This window comes from Ostrea edulis, chromosome 5 (assembly GCF_947568905.1).
Source record: "Ostrea edulis chromosome 5, xbOstEdul1.1, whole genome shotgun sequence".
Classification (NCBI taxonomy): Eukaryota; Metazoa; Mollusca; class Bivalvia; order Ostreida; family Ostreidae; genus Ostrea; species Ostrea edulis.
In genome coordinates, this window is record NC_079168.1 from 32,669,746 (window position 1) to 32,692,281 (window position 22,536).

Below are 22,536 nucleotides of genomic sequence, written 5' to 3' on the forward strand. Positions count from 1 at the left end.
TTAGACTATTTATATGGAAATTTTTTTATCTACACTTCTGTGGTAAGATTATTGCATTCTTTTAGGACAAAATATCCTTACAATTGCTCATATCTGAATAATAATTATTCATCTTTCCCATCAAACTTTATATACCGGTACGTCATGATATGATAAGTGACCAAACTGTTAAATTATTTGTAGATTTTTATCCCTGTTCATTTCTAACACAGTTTGTTCTACTTGTGTAAGAATAATGTTTTGAAAATTTAAAACATGTTTGTTTTGTTTCATTACTAGTCTTAGAATGTTGATATTTTATTAAACCCACTGAAAATCTCCTTTTCTTTGTTTTGATATAGAGGCTTTAATAAGTGTTGATATGGGGAACAATAGTTTATGATTAGTACAAATAACATCTACGTATATTCAAGGTCATACTTGTGAAGAAATTCTTACACAATGGGACTCAGGATACTTCTTTTGTAAGAATATCCATTTCAGCACATTTCAATAATAAAAACAAAGAGATAATTCGTGTTCACTTTTCAAAGTTGTTGCTAAAGACGGCAAGCTTTTAAAAAAATTATGCTATACTTGTCATACACTCCATGTTTTTCAAGTTTCTTTATTTACTCTAACCAACAATACGTGGTACATGAGGTCAAGTACATGTGATACATTCCAATGGGAAAAGAGATACAGGGAAGAGAGACACAAACATAAGGGCAGGACAGAAAAGATGTTGTTCATGACAAAATCGTGTAGGAATGTAAATATTAGAATAAGTTAATAAACATAATTGTTAATATATAATAATTGAATAGTTTTACATTGGAGAGTACGTCATATTTCTTTATTGTTATTTTACATAAAAGCGCTTTACATGTAAAACAATAAAAACAAACTAAAACAAAGAACAATAAATACAATATATGATTTGATTAAAACGGATAAGGGAAACTCACTTTGTAAATGATTTTACTGTGTTTAAAGAGTGAAAGGTGAAGATAACGAACAGTGATCGATCTCATAACCCCTACAAGCAATACAAAATAAAGAGTTGGACAAACACGGATCCCTGGACACATCAGAGGTGGGATCAGGTGTCTAGGAGGAATAAGTATTCCCTGTCGACCGGTCACACTCGCCGTGAGGCCTATATCTTCTATTGTACATAGAGGAAAATCTATAAACACTATCAATTTCAAAAGTTGTATTTTATAAAATGGAAGAAAAAAACTAATAACTTACAAAATTTGTGCCATAAAAATTGAAATTTTACAAATGTGTACATGTATTTGGCAAAATCAAACTTCACATGAAATCATTCATATAAGGGGCTTTGTACAAAATGAAACTATGTTGATAATTTTACTTCGGCCAATAAGAGGGTATTTTTACAAATAAAACTTTACAAATGATATCCCGTGTGGAAGGTGTGGTATACTTACATTTTACACGTGACATCAGTTATAGATATTTTGTTGCACAACATTTAATTCTACAGAATGATGGTATTAGTAATATAATGTATATTTTGCACAATAACAGGAAAAGATGAAGATATCGAACAGTGATCAATTTTATAACTCCTATAAAGGTGAAGATAACGAACAGTGATCAATCTTATAACTCCTATAAAGAATACAAAATTAAGAGTAGGGCAAACACTTACCACGGGATATACCAGAGGTGGAGGTATCCATTATAGAAGGTACTGTAAAGTGGTTATTTACGCGCGGGGAAAATTTACACTAATTACGCGGTCACGTAATAAGCACGTAAATTTCCCCCACATGTATAGTTATAAATATTTGATGCAATATACATTATATTCAGTTACCGCGTATTCCCCCCCCCCCCCTTGCGTAATGTTGGAAAAACGCGTACTTAATACCCTGCGTAAATAACCACTTGTACAAAGTGAAAATGTACGAATGATATCACTTATATGAAGTCTGTGTACAGAATGAAGCTAACTTAGAGGAAGATATGTTCTACAAGAACGTCCCCTTTTTAGAAAAAAAAAAGAACGTTGTCAAACGACAGAAAATAGGGGGGGGGGGGGAGAGAGACAGAATCTTAAAATCATAATTCATGTAATTTCCTTCAATGTTGTGAATGGATTGTGAGTTGGAAGTTGTTTGGTCGTTTTTGTTGTATATTATGTATATACAAAACTGTATGCAGAAACAAAAATAGTTCTGTTAAAGTTTTAAAATTTGGAAATCGGAGAGAGATCAATTGATTATGACCGGAAACAAAGCCCCGATCACTGACCGTGCTTATGCACTTCTCTGGTGAACACTTTTGGAAATAAATATCAACAAAGTATTCATGAATACTGACAATGTTGATGTCCAAGATATGGTTCATTTGTTAAGTATAACCATACATATCACAGGTTAACATTAAATGAGCTATTTACGCTACAAATGTTGAATATCAAATTAAACAAAGATTATTTTTTTTTAAAAAAAGCAATAATGAGACAGTTACATTGATAGCTGTGATTCTTTTAGGTTTAAAGAATTTTAAAACTTGCTGTCCGTTTTAATGAACATTTCTATTAAATTGTAAAATCGTAGAAAACTGGACGGTTTCAATCCGAACTGCATAGATTAATTTTCCCCCCTCTAACATCACATTATATATCATAGTTTGTAATCAAGATGAAACAGAAGGTCCATCTCTGTTTATTACGTAAAATACTTACCCTAAACAATCCATCAAACACCGGAAACGGAAACAAACACCCCAATAACGAATATAAGTCAAGTTTTCTCCGGTTGATCTGTGGCCGAATTTCCGTGGTTTTCAACTGTCAAATACATCTGTGACCAAACGAGTCTTCACCGCGTTGACACAGGATCAATTTACAAGGATCATATGCCGACATCAAGCTGATACAGTCTGAATGTTTACCCAGGCAACGAAGAACTAAGCTTGAGGTTCAGACCTCCACGTAGATCAGCCTTTGTCGATTCTTCGTCAGAATTCATTTATCAGGAAAATTAACTCGTCTGTGTGATGAGCGTCCGTCGGGACAGTCAACACGAAAAGAGGAAGACAAGTTGTACAAAATCACCAGGGATAGGTGGATATCTGCTATTTATTGTTCACACTAGGATGACTGGTGCTGCATGCCATGTTTCCCTTCTGTAGGTACAACATTATTCGCTGTACACTAATTTTCGTGGTTGACCACGAGTACGAAATCAAGTGACCAAAGCTGATTTTCGTGGTTGACCACGAGTACGAAATCAAGTGACCAAAGCTACACAGTAAGCAATTCGAGGATAGAAAGAAATATCATATGTAGTTATCCACGGGATGAGTATTAATTGTCCAGAAAAACGTGAAAAGTTTTAGCTGACAGTTCAATAGAATTTATATCAGCCAGTATCATTTATAATACACAGGAAAAAGAACAATCGAGAGACTGGAATGATGTCCTCTTGTTTCCTTTTCGGCTTTTTGATGCGAGGAGGAAAATCAATAAACTTGATTCAAGAACGTGCTATTTTGAATATTGACTTGAATGATTAAAATCACAAAAGAGATCATGTGTTTGTAAGACGTTATCTGAAACAAGGGACATTTTTGACGTACATACGGTGAAAATGATTTTACAGAGATAACCACGAAGGCCATACTAAGAATTTTGTTTCATTAAAACATGAATGCCCAGGTTGCTCGTATTCGTAGGTACTTGTTAATTATGAAGAAATTAACCCCCCGAGCTTGCATCTATACTATTCACAAATTAGATATTTATTCCGTATATATCTTTAAAAAAGAAGAAGAAGAAAAGATAAACCACCAAAATACATAGGTTGATTTAACTTACGAAAAGTTAAAGATAACGAATAGTGATCAATCTCATAAAACCTTTAAAGAATACAAAATTTAGAGTAAGGCAAACACGGACGGTGGGATCAGTTGCCTGGGAGGAGTAAACATCCCTTGTCGACTGGTCACACTCGCCGTGAGCCTTCAAACGGAGTTTTCCGTAGTCAAAATCACTGTGCAAAAACGGCCTCAATTGGTATGAAACACATCAGACAGCATATGACACAATGATGGGTTGTGTTAGCAAACTAGATCATTATAACGACATACATGTAGAACTTTCGAAATGCTGGCTTTAAACGAGAGCGTTGAATCCCCTGTACCATCATCTTATTTGTCATGCAGCGCCTCACGCCAGCATAATCATGAAGTGCGTAATTAGCGCTCCAAGAAAAGCACGCCGGCGTGAAGTGTGACAGTTCATATCCCCATGTACTTTCAGAAATGAAGATCTATTTTTTTTTTTAAAAATTTACATTCTATTTTCATTTCCGTCGGAATTCATAGCCATCAGAATAGACATAATATATTTATCAAGATTCATACGCACATTGCTCACACCTGCATCCGGTTTATGATGAAATGACTATCACTACAATTGCCGTTTTATTGGTATCGATATCAAAGGCAAAAACAGTAGAGAAATGCAATGCATGAAAACTACTGACGAAACAGGTACACGTGTACGTTGTTTTTAATATGTCTGTTACTTACGCCTCAAATAGAAAACGTGACTATTACATGTGGTCTATGGTTACTATGATTATTATTGATTGGTTTAACTATTTATATCCTTATTGTGCTTTCTTGACGAAAAGCTAAATTAACAAACAGATCTCCGTAAATCATCAGGAGATCACTGAAAATAGCCATTCGAGAAATGTGCCATGAAAAATCGAAGATTTGGGATTTCACTTCTTACGCTTTTTGGGGTGTAACTGCACCATTTCTCACTGAAGACGAACACCAGCTACAAAAGCTACATCAGCAAGTGCATTTGTTGTCTCAGACGAGCCATAATGTTCCACCCAGACGAGGAGTAAGCAGACGATATATGCATTAAGTAGCAGACGTTTAATTAAGGCGGGAGTGGCCGGGTTTATTTGTATTCATAGGCGTATTAAGAGTGCTCATCCTGCTGAATTTATACCAGCCACTGACCTCGGCCTACAATGCAATGCTGTGTATATCAACAAACTCGCACATAAAGGAACTAATTATGCATATATATGTAGTATAGATCTCACCTAGTCGTTAGTTACAGGCACTATGACTGAAGAGAATTGTGACATTTTTTCTAGTAATGACAGTTAATGAGTCCTGTTCAACATTTACCCCAATATCTACTGAATTATCTTTTTGGATAGAGCGCTTTGCTTCGTTTTCCTAAACGCATTAGATGATCGGGAAGAGTCGGCATATGCTCACTCAATTTATCTGTGACACGGAAAAGAAAAATAGATCCGAAATAGTCAAGAAATAAAGATTCCGTGCACCAATGAACACCACGAAACTAAAATAGAGAAACCGTGCACCAATCAACAAACTAAAATAGAGAAACCGTGGACCAATCAACAAACTAAAATAGAGAAACCGTGGACCAATCAACACCACGAAACTAAAATAGACCAATCAACACCACGAAACTAAAATAGAGAAACCGTGCACCAATCAACACCACGAAACTAAAATAGAGATTCCGCGCACCAATCAACAAACTAAAATAGAGAAACCGTGCACCAATCAACAAACTAAAATAGAGAAACCGTGCACCAATCAACAAACTAAAATAGAGAAACCGTGCACCAATCAACACCACGAAACTAAAATAGAGATTCTGTGCACCAATCAGCACCACGAAACTAATATGGAGAAACCGTGCACCAATCAGCACCACGAAACTAAAATAGACCAATCAACACCACGAAACTGAAATAGAGATTCCGTGCACCAATCAACACCACGAAACTTTAACAACTCTACGAAATGACAAAACAATGAAATAGCAACAGCGTGAAATTGCAAGACTGCGAAATAATAGCAAAACAAACAGCAACAACAGCGAAACAATCCACTAGCACTACGAAATCACAGCAGCATCATGGAGTTCCAAGCCTTGAAATCTAAACACAATAATTAGAAGAATACCACAAAATTTATTTTTCAGCATGACAACTGCACAAAGTTACGAGGCATCAGAATAACAATACCACAAAATTTAATTGTCAACATGACAACAGCACTAAGTTACTAGGCAACAGAATAACAATGCAACATAATTTACTTGTCAACATGACAACAGCACGAAGTTACTAGGTGACAGAATACCAATACCACAAAATTTAATTGTCAACATAACAACAGCACGAATTTACTAGGTAACGAAATAATAGCAACACCCAAAACTAAAAGACCGCCCCTCCTCCAACGATTTACATTTCCGATGTTTATGCCTTCGATATTTTTACTAATTTAAATGATAGCCATTTCCTCGTGAATGTGAACAATGTGCGCATGAATCTTGATAAATATAGACTAAGTAAAATGTAAATATAAGAAATAAATTTCATTTTTGAAAATACATGTGTGTATGAACAGCAACTCTTCACGCCAGCCTACTATTCAGGAAACACTAACGCGTATTTATTCCCAAAATGGTTACTTTTCGGTGTGATGAGAGCATTGTGTCCTTCCCCGCAATAAAACAGTGCACGCGTTTCCGTCGGAATCGTTAGATGGCTCAGTGTGACTAAAGTATCTGGAAGGTCTTCCTGTGAAATGGAATCACGCTCGTTATTGTCTTTTCTAAACACAGGGAAGTCATTTGAATTTTAAAAACAATCAACCTTTTGAAAAGGAAGAGTAAGCGCTGGATATATTGTTGTGTTGACTAGTAACCGCTGGATATGTTGTTGTGTTGACTGGTAAGCGCTGGATATATTGTTGTGTTGACCATTTAGTGATATTTTTATATTTTAAGTTTGTTCTGTGTTATGTTTTTACAGAAAACAGCTGCAATGTTATCTCTGCTTTATCTCTTCATTCTATTGGACATGCAGTGTACTCCAGATATACTGAAATTCAGGTGTTCATTTTATGACCGATGTTGAACTATACAGATAATTTAACTGGGGATTTAGCCTTACTTCAATGTAACAGATAGTTCAATATAATAGATAGTTCAATATAATAGATAGTTCAATATAACAGATGGTTCAATATAACAGATGGTTCAATATAACAGATGGTTCAATATAACAGATAGTTCAATATAACAGATAGTTCAATATAAGCGACGTCAGTATAAGTGGAGTAGACTGTAATCCTAATTCCCCTTTGCTGTGTGTGTGTTGTGGGGAGGGGGTAGGAGCTATCAATGAAGTTACATTTGTCAAGTCAGTACGACTCAGTGGGAGGATTCTTTAGAAAATTACCCATGAGGTTGGGCCCTATGGGTTGGAAAATGAAATATATTTCATAAATTGAATAAATCCATTTTCCTGTATATTTTATTTTGATCCGCCACTTTCATTCCACGGATTGGCGAATCACTAACACTTAACTTCGGGAGATGATCCTTCTCATAGCGTGCATAGCCAGGTCGCTCTCATAGCGTGCATAGCCAGGTCGCTCTCATAGCGTGCATAACCGGATCGCGCTCATAGCGTGCATAGCCGGGTCATTCTCATAGCGTGCATAGCTGAGTCGTTTTCATAGTGTGTATAACCGAGTCTTATTCATAGCCGGGTCGTTCTCATGCCGTGCATAGCGGGGTCATTCTCATAGAGTGCATAGTCGGATCGTTCTCATAGCGTGCATAGTCGGCTCATTCTCATAGCGTGCATATGCCGTTACGTATTTCAAACTCCCGCTACAAGTCAAGCAGTATCATGTTTTTGAGCTTGCATTAGATTTGATGAAATGTTTATTTTCACCACGTTTACATTTGGTAAAGACAAAAGTAATATTGTGATAGCACAGATACTAGGCTTCATACAACACATGACACGGACACAGACGTGGCGAACCAACACTCGACCTTTTTCCCGGATACAAAGTAGCAAACATTGATTAGTTATTAACAGGGTGGCTACACAAATCGTTCTATTTATCAGTGGCGGATTCAGGATTTGTTAAAAGGGGGCCCAATAGACTGAGGGCTCCAACGTTTTGAGGTTTTTTAGGTAACCTTTATGGGTTATTTTAACTATACTTTATACATAATAAAATGAATAATTGACTTGTTTATCGATATGCACTTGTTGGTATGTATATTGTTAAATCTTATACTTTTGCTGTTATGCTAATTTGTTTTTAGTTTTAGTCACAGGGGTGGGACGCTCTAAATCCGTCATTGCTTATTGTTACATTATGCAAGGTACGTGTGAAATGTGGAGTAAGGCAGACATTTACCCTGACACGCTAAGATTTTGTTTTTACTTAGTAGCATTAAAAGCTTCTTCACAGGATCAACAACTCTGATAATTTAAATACAAAATCCCTAACAGTCCTTGTATAAATGTTAGAAGCTTGTACTTTTCTGTGGTGTAGAGAGAAATTGTAACTAGAAAGCACAATGAAATCTACCAGGTATACTAATTGTATTGATTTCTAGAAAATATCCGCTGTAGAATAGAGTCCCTCCCAGGTAATGTATGTAGGCTAGTGAATACGAATAGTGAATATACTTTTTTTTTTCTTGGAAATTATACCATTTTATTCATAATGTATGTCAAAGTTTTTGTTTTGTTTTAAACATATTTCAATGATCAAATCAAAAGGATTGGGAACAAGTTCTAACAACTTACAAGTCACTCTCCTAAACATTACAATATGTCAAACGAGATCATAATCAATAGGTAAAATGTACAATAATTAAATGAATCTACTAGTTTCGTGTATAATTTTGGGAACAGTTGAAAAAAAATATTTATATTAGTTTGCAAAGGCAAATTAACATCACCGTACAATAATAGATTTGTATCAATATTGATTAGGTCAAGCATAAAGAGGCGATTAAAAATATTATTTCTAGCTTTAGAGTAATTTTTACAAGCAAAAAAGAGCTGACACACATCTCCGTTATGTCCACATGAACAAAATGGAAAATTTGTAATATTACGCTTACATTTAAAGATCATAATAATAGCCTTTATTTACCAAGGATTACACAAATTAGCATATAGCTAGTTTCCATTGTGGTCCGCCATTAAAACATATACACAAACATAAAATTAACATCTAAAATTAGTATCTAAACATGAATACGATATAAAAGGAAAAGGTGAAAAAATATAGCATAAGACACACCTAATTAGTGATAAAATTATTACCTAAATATGAATACATGAAATAAAAGGAAAGAAGAAAAAATAGCATAAGACACACGCACACACAGTGCCATATCACAACTACATTTGGCACACCTGAACAAAAAGAGAAAAGCACGATGTTTAAGTGCTACTTCTATGAAAATATTCATAATGGAGTATACATTTGTGCCTTAGCATTGTATGAATAATGTTGATGAATCGTTTTCCAAAAGAAAAATATGATATGTGAAAGTAAAATTCTGATGAACAAAGAAAAACTTGAAAGATGTGCGCAACAAAAATTAGCAGACAGACCGGCTTCATGGGCCTGCGCAAGCTGTTGCAGAAATCTCTAGGGAGAGCATAAATTGTCGCCTGTTAAATCTGAATTTAATTATGACTGCTTTGATAAAAGTGACTTTTTAAATGCGCTTTCTCGAGTTTCAGATTCCTCTCAGTCCTTAGGAGTCTTTCTGGTCTGAATCATTTCTGTTTGTCCGTAATATCTTTTTTCGCTACGTTTACCGTTACATATCTAATAGTACATATCGCTACGTTTACCGTTACATATCTAATAGTACATATCGCTACGTTTACCGTTACATATCTAATAGTACATATCGCTACATTTACCGTTACATATCTAATAGTACATATCGCTACGTTTGCCGTTACATATCTAATAGTACATATCGCTACGTTTACCGTTATATATCTAATAGTACATATCGCTACGTTTACCGTTACATATCTAATAGTACATATCGTTACGTTTACCGTTATATATCTGATAGTACATATCGCTACGTTTACCGTTACATATCTAATAGTACATATCGCTACGTTTACCGTTACATATCTAATAGTACATATCGTGACATTTACCGTTACATATCTAATAGTACATATCGCTACGTTTACCGTTACATATCTAATAGTACATATAGCTACGTTTACCGTTACATCTCTAATAGTACATATCGCTACGTTTACCGTTACATATCTAATAGTACATATCGCTACGTTTACCGTTACATATCTAATAGTACATATCGCTACGTTTACCGTTACATATCTAATAGTACATATCGCTACGTTTACCGTTACATATCTGATGGTACATATCGCTACGTTTACCGTTATATATCTAATAGTACATATCGTTACGTTTACCGTTACATATCTAATAGTACATATCGCTACGTTTACCGTTACATATCTAATAGTACATATCGCTACGTTTACCGTTACATATCTAATAGTACATATCGCTACGTTTACCGTTACATATCTGATGGTACATATCGCTACGTTTACCGTTACATATCTAATAGTACATATCGTGACATTTACCGTTACATATCTAATAATACATATCGCTACGAATGTTGCCGATCCGGATCGAACCCGGTCCTGTTGCACACGAAACGAGCGCCATGATGACTGATCGAGCCCCCGTGAATCGTGATGGGTAAAAGAGTGGTTGTATTGGTCGCATATTGTTTAACGTCTCGGGCGAGATTTTTCACTCATATGGAGACGTCACCATTGCCGGTGAAGGGCTGCAAAATTAAGGCCTATGATCGGCGCTTTTGTTTTGAGCATGCAGGGAGGGATCTTTATCTTGCCACACCTGCAGTGACACGGGACCTCGATTTTTGCGGTTTCACCCGAAGGACCGCTCCATGTAGTCACTTCTTACGACAAGCAAGGTTTACTTAGAACTTCAGAACGATATTTAGCCTTAAACTCTAATTAAAGGACGTTAGTTAGCTCGAAATTTCATCTAATGGATGGTAATTGGCCAAACCTTAACCGTCTACCAATTAAAAAAGTTACGCTAATTAGCCTCATACTTCACCTAATCACCGGTATAGACCAATAGAGTTGCATAGGATGTAAAGTAGAATATTTTACTGGTTGTATACAAATCAGACAAGATTTTGTATCATGTATTTGGATGTATTTTGAGATATATTAGATATTCACAGAAGAGTAGTTCTGTTAACGAGTATGGTTTTTTAATAATATCTGAAGATGCGCTAATTCGCCTTCAATCGATTCATTTTCCCTTGTATCTTTTCAATCACTGACACCCAGTGATCCCTAGCAACCATGGCGGTATACCGAGTAATTGTTTCTCGTCTTATCAAGGATATTTAAGCCATTCTAATATTTGTTTACACCCTTGACTTGTAAAAATCATACAAAATATAACTTTAGTCTTCATTTTGAAAAATATTTGAAGTCTAATCACAGCATGAATTTTATTGATTTATAAACATTATTATTCTCTGCATTCCAGCAATTTGAAAATTTACTTTTTTTCTCATTATGGTTACGAAGCCTCATGTGACGTAGTGGAAAACCCGGCTTTTTTCAGGCCTGCTTTCGTCTCTCCCACACCACATGAAATAACCAAAGCCAATCATTGAATTGCAAGACGCTTTGGTGGAATTACTTTAGGATGTATAAGAAAAACTTACAGTGTACAGATAAGTGAAAGAAAAAAAATGAATAATTACTGTATATATAAAAGTAATTCTGAGGATTTTTTATTATTATTTTTTTAAAGATTTAACATTGATTAATTTTTTTCACTAAATTTGCGCAGTTAACACTGGTTCATTAAATTTATATATTCATTTATTCACTATATGCAGAGATTCAGTCGTATTTTAGTGTTTGTCTTAACCTTCTACCCCTCTAATCAACAATGAACTCGTTCATATAGTGTTTGTCTTAACCTTCTACCCCTCTAATCAGCAATTAATTCGTTCATATAGTGTTTGTCTTAACCTTCTACCCCTCTAATCAGCAATTAATTCGTTCATATAGTGTTTGTCTTAACCTTCTACCCCTCTAATCAGCAATGAACTCGTTCATATAGAGCCTAGGTGTACGATGCTTGTTTACAAATATAAAATAAAAACTCTTATAAATATGTACTTTTTCTTATCATTTTGTAAGACGAATATATATGTTTATATAATGCTCGTAATTTGAAATATGCTCTGTCTGTTTAAAACTTTAGATTTTGAATATAGCATTATATTGTTTGGAGAATGTTTTCTGGGACATACGTTATTTAAAATAAAACGAGGATGTGAAGTGTCACACACCAAAGTCCTGTGCAATATATTCATGCGCGCAGTGCGAAGGCCTCGGGAATTGAACTAATTACAACGTAGTTCAACTCCCAAAAATAACAACTGCATGAGCTGTAATTGTACGACTGTTATTCAAAATGAATTATAACGGCAAGGAATATGATAGCACAGCTGTTGTAAGGTAAATCACTAGAGGTATATGATTCACTCAAATATTGTGATATTACGGATATTTGCCTTTGGTATCTTTACAAATTGTAATGATAGTAATTTTTTCATGAGTAGGTTGCAGTTATGGACAATGTTCGTACGAATCTTGAAAAATACAGTTTCTATTTAACGACTGTGAATTCCGACAGAAATGAAACTAGAAGGATGTAAATATAAGAAATAAAACTTCGTTAGTGGGGTGTGAACGGCAACACTTCACGCAGGCATACTTTTTATGAAGAGCGTCACTCTGGTATACTTTTCATGAAGAGCATCACATCGCGTACTTTTCATGAAGAGTGTCACATCGCGTACTTTTTATAAAGAGCGTCACGCGGGCATACTTTTCATGAAGAGTGTCACATCGCGTACTTTCTATGAAGAGCGTCACGCAGGCATAATTTTCATGAAGAGCGTCACGCCGGCGTACTTTTCATGAAAAGCGCTTCATAAAAAGTTTACCGACGTGAAGCGTTGCAGTTCATATCCTCATGCATTTTCAAAAATGAAATTTATTTCTTGAATAAATAACCACACGTATAATTTACACAAACCTTCTGACTGTATACGGCTCAGTTATGAATACGGTTTAGCTATGAATAACTAAACAAAATATGCATGAATTGTAACATCTTCGCTAGATAAGTGTCCGATTCGCATGAGAGGAAGCCAGTCGGACAGTCGGCTAGAGAAGCTGGGGTTGCAATTGAACGGCTATTATAATAAAAGTATTCAGACTGTACAACTACCATAGAATACAAAACTGGACGTATAACCCACACATTTCTAAAAACAGATAAACAGGAACAGTATGATTTACAAGCCTTAGATGAAAACGACACGTGCTGCAGGCAAGGAAACAAGGGAGGTAAACGCCTAGGGGAGATAACTTATAATGCTTCCTCTTTGTCAATTTACAAGAATTTCATATTTCCGTCTTTCTAAATGTCAGTCTTTCTTCTTGATATTTGTCAGATCAAGGAAACGGACGCATATCTTCCAACAAGTTTAAACTAACGCTTTACTGTTTTTGATAAGGAAGCTTCGAATGCCGTTTTCAGACGTTTCGGTCTTTTATCTTGCAGACTCATACAATCGTTTTGCACCTGGCAACCCCATCATTGTACCCTGAATTTTGAAACGCTAACATTAATGGGGGGGGGGGGGGGGGAATTAATCTCAAGCAAATGAAAGTTGAAAAATGGGCATGCCAATACCATGTGACTTGTATGTGTTTGAGTAACACGTCACGTGATGGTTTTAATGCTTTAGAAACTGGTTTATTATATTAATTAGTTACACGGGTTCATAGGTAATTGTTGTGTATATACATGTATATACGTTTAAAATTCATATTTTGATGTCATACCGACTAATTTTTCTTTTGAATTGAGAGAAATTTTACTTTTGTGCTGAACCTCCTTAAGAAAAAAAAAACTAAAATGATATCGTGAGATCAGACGCACTTTGCAGTTCCGGACACGTGTGTCACAACAGCGAACCTGCATCAAATGTAATCAATATCGCGGCTAGTACCTTGACAATTAATACAATGAATCCAGGCAAACTAATTTGCTGAAGACATAATGGAGAATATCCGAGTTCACCATGCGATCTCCGTAAAACGTTAAAAGATAGCTACATGTTCTACGATTCTTCACGATACGTGTAAAAGTCAGTTTATCACCCAGAATATCAATACTATATGTTAACAGAAACAGTACATCATTGGCGGATCAGAATTAACCAATTTGTAAGTGTCTATTAGGTTGACTGAAGGCTTTTCTATTGATTCCCTAGTAAGGTCCAGTGCTATATCAAGTTAGGATATCAATTTGTACATATTGCAATATAGAATTAAAGTATGAATAGCCGTAGTCGCCTGAACACATTTTGTAATAGGCTGGAAATTTTCCTTTTCTGCTCTATGTGGACAAATATTTCTCATAAACATTCATAACATTGCATTTATTCGCAGAGATATGCAAATCTCTTCATCTCCTCCATTTACTTAAAAGTGTAAATTCTACATATAATGCAAATTTTGCTCCTAACGTGTAGTTTTGCGATGTATTTACATGCACTAGCTAACGGAGTGTAAATCTGTTTTAAATTAACTATTACCAAGCAGTATGAGTGTATTGAATGAGATGGGTATTCCCTTATTTATGTACAAATGCTATTCAAAATAATATTTCAACTTACTGACACAACAACAGGCCACCGCTCTTTCTATTACAGGACATGATGCAATTTGAAAGAAAACTGTACACTGTTTCCTTGACATTTTAAATAAATTGCACATGCGTGTAAATTTTTGCAATGCGTTTATATGACTGAATACACCAGGACTAAATGTACTCATAAACCTAGTGGAACTAAATGCAGACTGAATACACCAGGACTAAATGTACTCATAAACCTTGTGGGACTAGAGTACAGATAGGTTTTTGCACTGGGAGTAAAATCTTGCTTGCCCTCGTCCACAAGCGTAAAATTTTCATATATATTGAAGGGCGCATATGAGAGGGGCTTTAAATTTACTTCTAAAACATTACATCTACGCTACACGTATTTCCAGAAAATATTTTCCTTTGCCTCGAATGTTTTGTCGCTTCAAATAACTGTAGATTTATATAGGATGATGGTTATGTCGATATTTTTATTTTATAATCGAAACTGATTTTGGTGTAGAGAATTACAGAGAAAACAAATCTACAAATCTGATGGACTGTCTGTTCCGATACTCTTTACACCGCAATGCAAGTCTAGCGTTAAATAATCAGAGAGAGAGTAACAGAGAGAGAAACACACAGAGAGAGAAAGAGAGAGAGGCGGGGGGGGGGGAGAGAGGGGGGCATAGAGAGAACAGAGAGAGAGAATGAGAGAGAGAGAAAAAACAGAGAGAGAGAGCATAGAGAGAACAGAGAAGGAGAGAATGAGAGAGAGAGAACGAGAACTGAGAGAACACGTGGTCCGGTAAGAAATAACCAAAGCGTACTCTTTATGCAAATTTCAGTTTTTCATACTCAGGGTCCATTTCACAAAAAGGCCAAAAAATACCTTTTGCACTTTATTTGATACTTCATTTTCATTTCTAAGCATATTTATGACAGATCTAAAGAAATATTGAAGATAACTAAATACAACAATATTTTAAGAAACTAGCGTTGTCTCCGAATTTATTGAAAACATTACATCAAATTTTCTAAACATAATCGAGCAATAATAACATCAAATCTTACCATAACAAAAGCCGGTACAGGTATTTTAACGAATAAATCTATCCTAAACTTTCTTTGGTCGAAGGCAAAATATAATATTTTCAAATTACCGGAAGCAAACAGAGATATTCAGAGACGAATGAAATGAACTCACCGTTTGAGACAGACTGAATATTTAAACTTCCAGCATCCTAGCACAATTTCCATTCGCCCTCATTTGCTCTTCATCTAACAAACGTTTGTTTTGGGCGATTCTTTAGAGTCATCAGCGGAGTACAGTGATCACAATCTCGCCATCCACCGCTCATCCCACTGCTGACATCTTATTAGATCACGAGAAGGTTGGATACTTAATCCTTGAACCAATTACTAAATACTTCATGGCCCGTTTTACACATAACGAGAGTGCGAGACTACATTTAATATTCCGGGAAACGAAACGTGATTTGCGAATGTACACTTTATTTTTCCAATAGATATATATGTATCAAAGCAATTAGAAATCCGTCTCTCTGTGAGCAGCATACTACGGTATGGTACAACGCTCTCGCACATCATTGTACTCGAATGTGAAGTATCCCGCGTCAATAACCAGTGATTACCGATTCATTCCGGTTTGACATAGGTTATTTTTCCCCGTCCCATGGAAATTAAATTCTGGAGTAATTTGAAGTTAAATTCAGACAAATGAACACTCATTGTTCAGAAATATGCCTTTACGGGGTGAACTGACTGGTCGAACAATACATTTTCAGCCATTTGAAACCTGCGATATTCCTTGCTGTTAAACATTAAAACCTTAGTCAGCGACCATCTTATGTTCTCTATGCGTGTGTGCAATACATGTATAGGTAAAATGAAGACACTAAGCCTTATTTCATTACATACCAAAGGCAATAAAGATATAGTGTTCAGGTTGCTGGCCAACAATATGGCTAGTCTTTTCTTAAAATTACATTTGTTAATGAACGGAACGTTCTCAACAGATGATCACATTATCTAATTCTTGTATTCTCTCCGCTGCATAAATCAATTAATCTAATCAATACAAATTCATTTTCAAGAAAATAATGATAATAATAAGTAATATTTTGTCACCCATAAGGAGATATCATCATAGTTAGTGACTTCCCTATTTACTATTTGAGTTGGTGGATTATTAATTGATGAAGTCGATGGCTTATCAGTGAAGTCATAGGTAAGTCATATAGGTCAGTAAATTAGTAAAATCAGTGATCTATTGTGTAAAGCAAATAATTCATTAGTGAAGATGGCGATTTATTATATAGGTCATTCCCATGGGGATCTGGTTTAAAATAGGTCCTCAGTACCCCTTGCTTGTCGTAAGAGGCATTAAATTGGGCGGTCCTTCGGATGAGGCCGCAAAAACCGAGGCCCTGTGTCATAGCAGGTATGGTACGATGAAGACCTCTTCCTGCTCAAAATCCGTAAGTGTCGAGCATAGGCCTAAATGCAGCCCTTCACCGGCAATGGTGACATCTCGATGTGAGTGAAAAATTCTCAAGACGACGTTAAAAACAATATACAACCAACCAATTTATAGGTCAGTCATTTATCATTGAAGTCGATGATTTATTACATAAGTCGGTGATCTTTTATTAAAGTCAGTAATTCAATATAAGTCATAAATCGGTGACTTGTCATTGAAGTGTTTGATTTATAATTCATTTCCATGGATTTTTCACCAAATAAGGAGAAGAGACAGTTATATTTTTAGAAGTAGATGATGAAAATAAACTACAAAATTTCACAGCAATAGGGGTTACAAAATTATCATCCTTATCTACCGACCACGCGTAAAGAATCCTTGAGAAAATATTTCTAATGCTATCTATACAGATTGTATGTGATTTGTATTTGTCTTAAGTTTTCTGTATTATAAAACCGTTTGACAACGTTATTCGCATGCACAAGGTCCGCGCTACAAATCACAGTGAAGGTAGTTCCGCCCTCAAGTGATGAATTATCTGAAGGTAGCTCCGCCCTCAAGTGATGAATTATCTGAAGGTAGCTCCGCCCTCAAGTGATGAATTATCTGAAGGTAGCTCCGCCCTCAAGTGATGAATTATCTGAAGGTAGCTCCGCCCTCAAGTGATGAATTATCTGAAGATAGCTCCGCCTTCAAGTGATGAATTATCTGAAGGTAGCTCCGCCCTCAAGTGATGAATTATCTGAAGATAGCTCCGCCCTCAAGTGATGAATTAACGTCTTGCATGTTAGGAATACATCTTTCAGAGAAATTTTATGCGCTGGGTATAATTAAAAAATCTAGTGAACTATTTGATAACGAAAGAATTTATATTTTCTACAGTCAATTAGCTAGGTTTAAAAAGATTATCGTGGGAATAACTCTTATGCTGATATTTTTTCTGAGATATATATATATATATATATATATATATATATATATATATATATATATATATATATATATATATATATACATATATATCAACTCTCCTTATAAAATATCTTAAACACTGAATGACACAGCGACTGTGTGAGATTGCATCAGTGTGTATAATACCCCCATCACACTAGGCCACGTTCGCACTACGACCATGTAAAAATTGATGATCACAGTGCGATCGGGTACGTCGTAGTAAGGTTGTAGTAAGGTCTTTATGGTCGTGATGGTCGTGGAGCAACTTTGAACATGCTCAAAACAAACGTAGTGCGGTCGTGGTCAAATTTGATCGTAGTGGAAGCGTAGTAAGGACGTACTAAGGTCGTATCTAGATCGGCATGGTCGTAGTAGCATCGTAATGGGATCGTGATGCAGAAGAAAACTACTGCACTGCGATTCCACTACGCTCTCTATACGACCATCCCGTTTTCACTACGTTCTCATTACGATCATCCCGTTTGCACTACGTTTTCTTCACGCTTCTGCTACGATCACGGCACGTCTATACTATGTTGTTGAAGACTGTAGTACGTTTCTACCAAGCTCATCCCGTCCTTAATACGTCCTCACTACAATTTCACTACGAGCAAGCCACGACCGAATCACGTTCTATTCTCCCACACACACTGGTATAAAACTGAACAAAGGTTGCATATGCCCATTGCTTCTTTGGAATCATGGAAAGGCCAGACCAAGAAATATTGATGGAAATGTTGATGCATATTCAGTATATGGCACTGAGAATCATAAGGCATCGCAGATCTTGCTGGATGACAAGAAGGTTCTGAGCTGTATTTATACTGAATCTGGATCTGATTCAGCTGCTGCAAAGCGTGGCGACAGCGGCGCGGAAACGTGGTAGAACCGTAGTAAGATCGTGGTAGAATCGTTGTAAGATCGTGGTACAATCGTGGCAGACGCGTAGGAAACTCGTGTTACAGTCGTGGGAGTCGTGGTGAGAGCGTAGTTAGAACGTGATGGACGTAGTGGGAGCGTAGTAAGAACTTGATAAACGTAGTGAGAACGTGGTGAAATCGTAACAAGGCCGTAGTTTAATCGTAGTGGAGTCGTGATAAGAGCGTAGTGAGGACGCAATAACATCGTGAAGACAGACAAAATTACAAATTCATGCCGTTCGCACTACGATCTCACCACGATCTTAAAAAAAAAATATGATAGAACGTAGTGAGGTCGTGATGTAGTGTGACAGGGCCATTAGTAGCGCTTTAGGAGCATAACAAAACTTCCTTTTTTAGGGAAGTCGTTGTGACCGAGTGGACTTACGCACTGGTTTGACAATCTTCGACCCCGGGCTGAGGCGAAAATTTTCAGTACCTAGTTGTGATTATTTAGTGCTTTGTATATATATATATATTGTCACAATTAATGTATATATTTCCCGATTATAGCTCCATAGATGTTAGGATCTTTATCATGTTAAATAATTAAATATCTCAATGTGTTTCCATAGTATGCGAATCGTTCACCTGGTATGCTTGAACATTTAAATCCCGTGCAGTTAGTTTGGGTGTAGCAATTGCCGGGTGCGGACGTGTTTATTCGCATTGATATTCATGTATTTTATCTAGTAATAGTCATCAAGTTTTGATACCTTGTGACCAGAGTCCACTACTTCTGAGGTAAGTTTACTCATTACTTCAATATTTGTATTCCACATTTATTCCTAAAATGGCCAACGTACAAAGTTCTTTACAATTTATATTAGAATTTACTGTGATAGTTCTTATGAGTATACAATACATTCATATGATATTTTATTTCAAATGTATATGTATTTACCTAAACGTAAATGTACGGTGTACTGTTCATGCCAGAGTATTGGGAAACGCCCAGAGTACGCAGTAAAATGCTATTTAGTAAAGTATAGTGTATATGCAGTAAAATGCAGTGTGTAAAGTGTATATGCACTAAAATGCAGCATGTAAAGTGTATATGCAGTAAAATGCAGTGTGTAATGTGTATATGCAGTAAAATGCTATTAAGTATAGTATAGTATAGTGAAGTATGCAGTAAAATGTAATGTGTAAAATGTGCCTGCAGCAAAATGTAGTCTGTGTAAAGTGAAGTAAAGTAAGTGTTGTATGTGTATTGTAACAGTATATCTGTATCTAAATTGTTTTTACAAATTTTATCGTTACAGATCCCTTCTTCATTTGACTCCTATTTGAAAAACGGTAAAGGATGAACATTTGTGTATAACTTGAGTATTAAAACAGTATAAACCTTAAAACTCGTCTTCATAGTTTAATGCCTGGCGTCCATCCTGCGACATACATGTGTGTGTGTGTGTGTGTGTGTGTGTGTGTGTGTGTGTGTGTGTGTGTTAGCTGTTTTGGAAACTTTTAACATTAAATTTTTGTTATTTTAACCCGTTTTAATGTGTATTTTTATGATGCTGTTTGATGAAAATATACAATTTTCTAAAGTTGACATTTACTTATGTTTATCTTTTTAAAAAAAACGTGGCAACATTTATATATTCTTTGGCTATTTATCAAATTAAACTACCTGTACGTTAAGTGTAATTTAATACATGCACAGTTTTTCTACCACATGTATAATGAATTGTTCACGGACTCCTGAAGAGTATGTGAGCCAGCTCATCATTAGATAACCATCTGCTGGAATTTTGTAAACGTTAAGTTTGGTCCCTGTAAGGATAAAATCGGGGTGCTTGATATCTAGATATTGAAATATTTCTCTTGTTTGTTTCATGTAGAAACGTCATAATCTTTCGGTGAAGTACCACAAATTTTGACCTTTGTACAAAGTTTGCGGTTATAGAAATTGGTTGGTGGGTGGGTGGGTGGGTGGGTGGATGGTGGTTGTTTGGTTGGTTGAATATTGTTTAACTGGATAATTTTTCACTCATATGAAAACGTCCACAGCCAACAGTAAACCGGAACTTCTGTTTTTAAGGATTTATCCTAAACCCCCGCGTGCATGCATATCACTTGTAATGACTTGGTGAAGGAACAGTTGCTACCTTATGTTAAACGTCTTGATGCAGCACCAGGATCTAGAATCGAACCTTATGTTGTAGCACAGACTGCCCCGCCCCCTCGTACAGACTGCCCGCCCCCTCGTATAGAATTTCCCTTCGGAAAAAACGGGCCCGTGTTTGACTGAAACTTATGATTTTGATCTTGTTAATGTGTATAACTAAATGAAGGAAACTTCATACTCCACAAATGCATCTAAAACTGACAAACGCAGAATTCGAAGTATATCTCAGTGAAACTGACAAATTATACTGGGAGAACAGGAGGCGGATGCTGAAAGAAGTTTTTTATTACTAGAAAGAATTTATTTTTTTTAAACCATGAAAAATGGACATTTTGAACTTGGATAGAAATTTTGTGCCGATAAGTATGTTTCAAGATAAATTTATGAAAGACGATTATGTTAAATCCTGTCAAGAAGGGGAACCATGGCATCATATAGGGATGAAACTTATAACCAGGCCAAAACAAAATTCCCGGACACTATTATATCCCAACCTTAAAGAGGTTCGAACCTGACATTTGGAGTAATGTCAATTTTTTGGGAAGTGTATTTTTGATTTCTACAGTGAAGGAGAATTAAAAAATTAAAAAGAACTGGGGTCACAACGCTTGTTATTGAGCTATGGTGTTCTAAACATGACCTTTTTGCACTTAAAATTTATTTCATTAAACTTGATTTTTCTGTTAGTGTCAACACAACATAAGCAACACAAATCAATCATTACATAAAATAGATACATAATCATGTCCTCTAACACTACAGATGAAAAAAGAAATTAATACTAGTAAAGGAAATAAATGACTTTTTGCACTTGATATACGAAAAACTTCATGATATCAAAATTTAAAAGGACATATTAGGAGTAATGTCAATTTCTGAAATTTTACATAATTTTCAAGGTCTGGTTTTCCAATCTAAATTGCAACTTTAAAAAGTGGGGGTTGGAAATCAAATTTTTGAATTATTGGCGAAAATACTGAATTTTTATACAAGATTTCGAGTAAATTAATTAAAACTTTTTAAAGAATCGGTGTTCTGTTTGGAAAAATATATCAGTCAAATTATTAAATTACAACATTTGAACTAGTTCCAAGTCTCAACTACCTGTATCATAAATTATAAAACTGAAATACACGTATATGGGTATAAAAATAGACGATACATTGGATGAAACAGAAACTGTAATATCATGCAGAATTAGAACTTTTGATTAATGAATCCTTCCGCCACAAAATATAGTCCCTGTCAAACCCTTTCAAAATTTGAATTGACACCAAAAAAAATTCAACTGGATAGGGTTCAGCAATAGATGTGTAATATATTTGCACCAATGGGATCAGTATTGAAGCAGTGAATACTTAGTTGTAGCATCCTGCGCAGTTGTACTCAAA

At 35.6% G+C, this 22,536-nt stretch overlaps 1 protein-coding gene and 1 long non-coding RNA gene across 4 annotated transcripts in view; one reads left to right on the forward strand and one right to left on the reverse strand.

Moving 5' to 3' along the window:
• LOC125649280 (small conductance calcium-activated potassium channel protein 2-like) overlaps positions 1-16,254 on the reverse strand; it is a 104,339-nt gene extending 88,085 nt beyond the window's left edge. For 2 of the 3 annotated variants that reach the window (XM_048876704.2, XM_048876709.2), the window contains exon 1: positions 15,845-16,254. The gene's annotated coding sequence lies outside the window, so the exon portion shown is untranslated. Of the gene's footprint in view, positions 1-2,698; positions 3,427-15,844 lie in introns of those variants that run through there. The other variant, XM_056165812.1, reaches the window with a different exon arrangement.
• Positions 16,255-18,337: 2,083 nt separating this feature from the next.
• On the forward strand, positions 18,338-20,369 carry LOC130054854 (uncharacterized). The gene is made up of 2 exons (XR_008803190.1): positions 18,338-19,758; positions 20,280-20,369. It is a non-coding gene; the product is annotated as an uncharacterized LOC130054854 (long non-coding RNA).
• Positions 20,370-22,536: the final 2,167 nt, after the last annotated feature.